This window comes from Eriocheir sinensis, chromosome 58, assembly GCF_024679095.1.
Source record: "Eriocheir sinensis breed Jianghai 21 chromosome 58, ASM2467909v1, whole genome shotgun sequence".
Lineage (NCBI taxonomy): Eukaryota > Metazoa > Arthropoda > Malacostraca > Decapoda > Varunidae > Eriocheir > Eriocheir sinensis.
The window spans coordinates 5,795,217-5,801,782 of NC_066566.1; the positions used below are offsets into that span (position 1 = coordinate 5,795,217).

Genomic DNA, 6,566 nt, shown 5'->3' on the forward strand with positions numbered 1-6,566 from the left:
GCCCAAGAGTGCACACGCAAAGAGACTAGAGGAGGTCAGGTGACTCACACACGGCAGGTCTCGAGAACCGGCTTTTCACCATCTGCCGTCCCCAACCAACCTAACCAAACCTTAACTAACCCTGAGCTAACTAACCCTAACCCTAACTAACTAACCCTAACTAACCCTAACTAACTCTCATTAACTAACCCTAACTAACCCTCACTACCTAGCCCTCACTAACCCTCACTAACTAAACTGACCAACCAATTAACTGACCCTAACTAACCCTAACTAACCCTAACTAACCCTCATCAACTAACCCTAACTAACCCTCGCTACCTAGCCCTCACTAACCCTCACTAACTAAACTGACCAACCAATTAACTGACCCTAACTAACCCTAACTAACTAACCCTAACCAGGGGTGGATCAGATACAATTGTATTTGTATTTGAATTGTATTTAAATACAATTTTAATGTATTTGTATTTGTATTTGTATATTGACATCCGGAGAAAAAAGTATTTTGTATTTGTATTTGTATTTTGGCACCCAGAAAAAAAGTATTTTGTATTTGTATTTTGGCACCCAGAAAAAAAAGTGTTTTGTATTTGTATTTATATTTCGAGTCAAAACCATTTGAGGAGGATAAATACTGTTAAGGAAATAGAAAAAGAAATAATGTTAAGCCGCGTTAAGGCAGAGGAGGAAACAGATGAAGGTTGAAGGCGAAGGAGGAAAGGATTAAAATAGGTGAAAAAATAAAGGTAGGAGGACCCAAAAACCGATATCAGTGCCAAGCGGCAGAAATGCGCCCTTAAGGTTGAAGGCGGAGGAGGAAAAAAATTAAGGGTGGGGAGTAAGGAGGAAATTAACCTCAGGTCACATGGAGGAGGAGTAGGAGAGGATTTAGGGAGTTACTGAGGGATGGGTGACTCGGAAGAAGGATCCGCCCGCAAAAATGTGTGACGTCACGGAAATGGGAGGCATAGGGGATGAGATGTGAGTGAAGACGACGAGAGAGACAGTAAACCGATCTACTGCTTTAACTTGGCATATGCACTGCAGTCACCTATCAAAAAGAGGTTGCATCCATTTCTTGAGCGGACTGATGTCATTGCCGCAGCTGTCATGGGGCCCAGGTTTAAGCTGGCATGGATGCCATGTAAGAAAATGCAAAAGGAAAAGGTTTCCAAGATTGTGGACCTAATTATTTCCGAGTCAACTCAGTCGACCTTGAAGAAGAAAACATTTCAAGAGTGAGCCTTTCGTCTTTTCGGCTGGCATGAGTGCAACACGACCTCGTCTTTTTGCCTGCATGCCTCCAGCTGGGCAAATGATTGCAAGTGCATCAACAAATGACACTACAGTGGTGAAGGCAGAACTTGAAACGTACCTAGAAGATGGTGTTTTGCCTTTTGATGTCAATCCACTGAGGTACTGGCGTGATGCAAAAAGCTTCACAAATTTGAAGCACTTTGCAAAGAATATTCTAGGGTGCTGTGCAACAACATGGACGCCCCGGGAAGCATGTCACATCCACGAACATAAAAAAAAAGTCCCCGCAGAGAAATTAAACAGCTGTCGTGATGATAACAGAAACAGAGCAAAGGGCGGGAGGCGAGGGGGATGAAAGGGATGGAGGGAGATGAAGGGGAGGGAGAATGGAAGGGAAAGGGGGCTGATGAAGAAGTTTGAAAGAAATATATGTATAGAGAGCAAGGATGAAAGAAAGGGAGAAATAGAATGAAATAAAGAAGAGAAAAATAGAGGAACAGACGACTAAAGAGAAGTGGCAGCCCAATACAAATGTTAGGAAACTTTAGTGGGCCGTCCTCGTGAGTCAACACGCTCACTGGTGTTCTCCCTCAGCAGGTGTGTGAATGCAATGGACCTGAAAGACGTTAATTGATGAACCAATTCTTACTATGTAAAATCAATCAATCAGTCAATCAGAGAAAGAAAATATAATTAAAAAGAAAAATTGGAAGTAAGAAAGAAAAGGGAAAAGGATGCTGCGCCGGAAGCCGCGGCGAGGATTCCTTATGATGCTTGTGCGCGTCCCCGAGGCCCATCGGTCCTTCATCCAAGAACCGATAAACGCGGTGACCGGCGCCTTCACGGCATTTATGATTAATTTTATAATCCAGTCTGGTAGTTTTAAGAAGCGAGTTCTTGCATCCGCCCTATTCGAATCGGCGGGGCGGTGGAGCGCCAGCGAGCCCAAGGTCTCCCAGGCGAGCATGGCAGGACTGGAGGGCTCCCGGCAGGGCGCCTCGGCGTCCATCGGGACCCCGACGGAGGTGCCGGAGATCTTTCGGCTACAACGCCGGGCAGGTGGGGCTCGTTAGCCGTGGTAGGCAATCTGCCTAGGAGAGCAAACTCCGAACAACAAACCCGGGCAGGTGAGGTTCGTTAGCCGTGGTAGGCAATTCACCTAGGAGAGCAAACTCCGAACAATAAACCCGGGCAGGTTGGGCTCGTGAGCCGTCATAGGTAATACACCTAGGAGAGCAAACTCCGAACAATAAACCCGGGCAGGTGGAGGTCGTTAGCGAAAGCAGTTCACCTAGGAGAGCAAACTCCGATTACAAAACCGGGCAGGTGGAGGTCGTTAGCGTGAGCAGTTCACCTAGGAGAGCAAACTCCGATTACAAACCCGGGCAGGTGGAGGTCGTTAGCGAAAGCAGTTCATCTAGGAGAGCAAACTCCGATTACAAAACCGGGCAGGTGGAGGTCGTTAGCGAAAGCAGTTCACCTAGGAGAGCAAACTCCGAACAATAAACCCGGGCAGGTGGAGCTCGTCAGCCGTGGTAGGCAGTCTGCCTAGGAGAGCAAACTCCGAACAATAAACCCGGGCAGGTGGAGCTCGTCAGCCGTGGTAGGCAGTCTGCCTAGGAGAGCAAACTCCGAACAATAAACCCGGGCAGGTGGAGCTCGTCAGCCGTGGTAGGCAGTCTGCCTAGGAGAGCAAACTCCGAACAATAAACCCGGGCAGGTGGAGCTCGTCAGCCGTGGTAGGCAGTCTGCCTAGGAGAGCAAACTCCGAACAATAAACCAGGGCAGGTGGAGCTCGTCAGCCGTGGTAGGCAGTCTGCCTAGGAGAGCAAACTCCGAACAATAAACCCGGGCAGGTGGAGCTCGTCAGCCGTGGTAGGCAGTCTGCCTAGGAGAGCAAACTCGAACAATAAACCCGGGCAGGTGGAGCTCGTCAGCCGTGGTAGGCAGTCTGCCTAGGAGAGCAAACTCCGAACAATAAACCCGGGCAGGTGGAGCTCGTCAGCCGTGGTAGGCAGTCTGCCTAGGAGAGCAAACTCCGAACAATAAACCGGGGCTTGTGGTGCTCGTTAGATGTCGTAGACAATCCACGTGATGGGAACACCAAAGAAGAGGAAAATAAAAAGGAACACCAGAAAAAGGAAAATATAGTAACAAAACATCAAGAAAATAAAATAAAAAACACAGATCATCCACCTTCAGGCCCTAACATCTCCAAAATTATGGGTGAGTCTTTTCTGGGGAGAAAGAGGCTCATCCAGACCAAAGAACATCAAAAAGGGATGATATAGAAAGGAACACCAAAAAAATGGAAAAAAGAGAAAAAAAAACATCGCAAAAGAAAAGTAACAACAATAACAGAACAACGTCAAGAAAAGTAACATACACAGAAACATCATCCACCATTCGGCCCCAAACTAACATCACCAAAATTATGGATGGGTCTTTTCTGGGGAGAAAGAGGCTCACCCAGAGCAACGAACATCAAAGAGGGATGATATAGAAAAGAACACCAACAAATAGGGGAAAAAAGAGCAAAAAAACATCGCCAAAGAAAAGTAACAACAATAACAGAACAACAAGAAAAGTAACATACAAAGAAACATCATCCACCATTCGGCCCCAAACTAACATCACCAAAATTATGGGTGGGTCTCTTCTGGGAGGAAAGCGGCTCACCCAGACCAACGAAGAACATCAACAAGAGGATGATATGAAATAAAAGAACATTAAAAAACACGAAGAAAAGAAATAAGAAGAAAAAGAACAGAAAAAAACATCGGAAAAGAAAAACAAGAAGAAAAACACATCAAGAGAAGAAAAATATAAGAAACATCATCCACCTTTCGGCCCCTAACTAACATCACCAAAATTATGGGTGGGTCTCTTCTGGGAGGAAAGCGGCTCACCCAGACCAGTGAACATCAACAAAAGGATGATATGAAATAAAAGAACATCCAAAAAGAAAAACAACAGCAAGAAAACAAAGAAAAAGATGAAGAAAAGAAAAGGAAAAAGAAAGAAAAAGAAAAAGAAAAACACCAAAATAAAATCAAACAAAACAAAAAAATAATCCAAATAAATAAATAAATAAACAAATACAGAATACAGTAAAATTAACGAACTAACTAACTAATTCAAACTGTCTAACTATTAAACTACCTATCTAACTACCTATCTAATTAAGGGTACTATACAAGGGTACTATTGGACTACCTATTAACTAACTATCAAATCATCTAACGATCGAACATGTATTTCTCTGACTCTTTATCTATTTATCTGCATGGCTATCTATCATTATGTTTATTTATCCATCTTTTTTTCTTTTTGCAGTTAAGGAAGCAGCTCAAGGGCAAAAGTAGATAAATAAATAAACAATCCGCATAAATAAAAATAAGTTCTATCTCTATATCTTTTATTTGTTTATTTGATTATCTTATTTGCTCATCTTATTTATTTGTTTACTTATCTAGTCCGTCATCAGTCATGGTCAGTTCTACCTACACGTTTTCCTGCCACAATTTTTTTTTCATTGTGTAGTCCTTAGTTCCGGTCCGACCTTGAGCTGGAAGGGAAGGACGGGGGCAGGGAGGCAAGAAGAGGGAGGTAGGGAGGGGGGAGGTAGGACAGAGTAATAGGAATGGTTCCCCCCCCCCCCCCTCCCCCTCTGCAGCCAAAAAATAAAACGAAGAAAAGCGTCATGTAAAAAAAAAATAATAAATGGTAGCTAACAATGTTAAAGAGTTTGCTAAAAAATGAAAATCGATGAGGTAAAGACTTGGCAGTATTTTTTTTTTTTTTCAACACAAAAGACAGAAAGCTCAAGGGCCAAAATAAGAGGATACAGAAAAAAAAAAAGATCGCTACGTCGCTGCTCCCCAATCTTTATCCTTTTGATTATCTGTGTCTTGAATGTGGCAGAGTAAGAGACTTTGTATAACTACTGATATTTGTACTTTTCCGGGTATACCCCATTCACGGTGCTCAATAATGATGATAACAGTATAGCAGCAAGTAGTACGCAGTAGCTAGCGAGGCGGCACCTTTTAGCACTTCAGTTTCCGTCACAACCGTACGGCACATTTCTTAAACTTCGTCGAGCGTTTAAAACTCATTCTCCGCTCTCTATTGTTACGTACTTTACAGAGAGAGAGAGAGAGAGAGAGAGAGAGAGAGAGAGTGAGTATATTAAACATTGCACTTAACCATGACGCCAAAGGAAGAAAACTGAAGGTAAAGTTAAAGGCGGGTGCATACGCTATTCTTACGCTATCTTCTCACGTAGTTGACTGCTCTTTCGGCCACCTCTTCGGATTCTTTACAGGAGACGCGAGTAGCGGGCTTTTTTATTGTTGTTTCCTTTTTGTGTGCCCTTGTGCTGTCTCCTTTGCTGTAAAAAAAAAAAAAGCTGTGTGTGGCTGCGGTAGGTACTCATCTCCCCACCGTTGACCCTTTGAGCTTGTGGTAGGCAAGAACCTGTTAGTTACCGGCACCATTTGAGAGGGTGATTAGTAAGGCCGGCAATTTTTACACTCCTAAGCGAGCAAAACTCGGCACGGAGACCTTCCGGGCATTAATGATGATAAAATGCAATTATGATGTGAAGTGTAAACTTGTGAAAAAAGTATCTTTATATTTTTTGTATAATTTCAGGAGTATTCTTATTTGTATCTTTGAAATCTGGAATAGGAGTATTTGTATTTGTATTTTTAGATTCAGGAATAGAAGTAATTGTATTTGTATTTGTATTTTTAGATTCAGGAATAGAAGTATTTGTATTTGTATTTGTATTTTTAGATTCAGGAATAGAAGTATTTGTATTTGTATTTGTATTTTTAGATTCAGGAATAGAAGAATTTGTATTTGTATTTTTAAATTCAGGAATAAAAATATTTGTATTTGTATTTGTATTTTTGGAATCCCGAACAAAAGTATTTGTATTTGTATTTGACTTATAAAAAATCAGTATTTGATCCAACCCTGACCCTAACTAACTAACCCTAATTAACCCTCACTAACTAACTGACCAACCAACTAACTGACCCTAACTAACCTAAACTAACCCTAATTAACCAACCCTAACTAACCCTTATTAACCAACCCAAACTAACCACAAGTCCCTAAGTAACCTCGATTCACTACTTTTATATATATTTTCATTAACTACATTTATCTGCTTGAGTTGTTCCATCATATTGTGTGAGAGAGAGAGAGAGAGAGAGAGAGAGAGAGAGAGAGAGAGAGAGAGAGAGAGAGAGAGAGAGAGAGAGAGAGAGAGAGAGCTAAGGATTTAAATTATTATT

General features: G+C 42.3%; 1 long non-coding RNA gene across 5 annotated transcripts; it reads left to right on the forward strand.

Moving 5' to 3' along the window:
- Positions 1-2,374: 2,374 nt before the first annotated feature.
- LOC126985098 (uncharacterized) lies at positions 2,375-4,138 on the forward strand. 5 transcript variants are annotated; one of them, XR_007738296.1, is made up of 4 exons: positions 2,375-2,523; positions 2,650-2,980; positions 3,049-3,116; positions 3,184-4,138. It is a non-coding gene; the product is annotated as an uncharacterized LOC126985098 (long non-coding RNA). The 5 variants fall into 5 exon arrangements; XR_007738297.1 differs by lacking the exon at positions 3,049-3,116 and having other exon boundaries at positions 2,650-3,048; positions 3,252-4,138; XR_007738295.1 differs by lacking the exon at positions 3,049-3,116.
- The last annotated feature ends 2,428 nt before the right edge of the window (positions 4,139-6,566 follow it).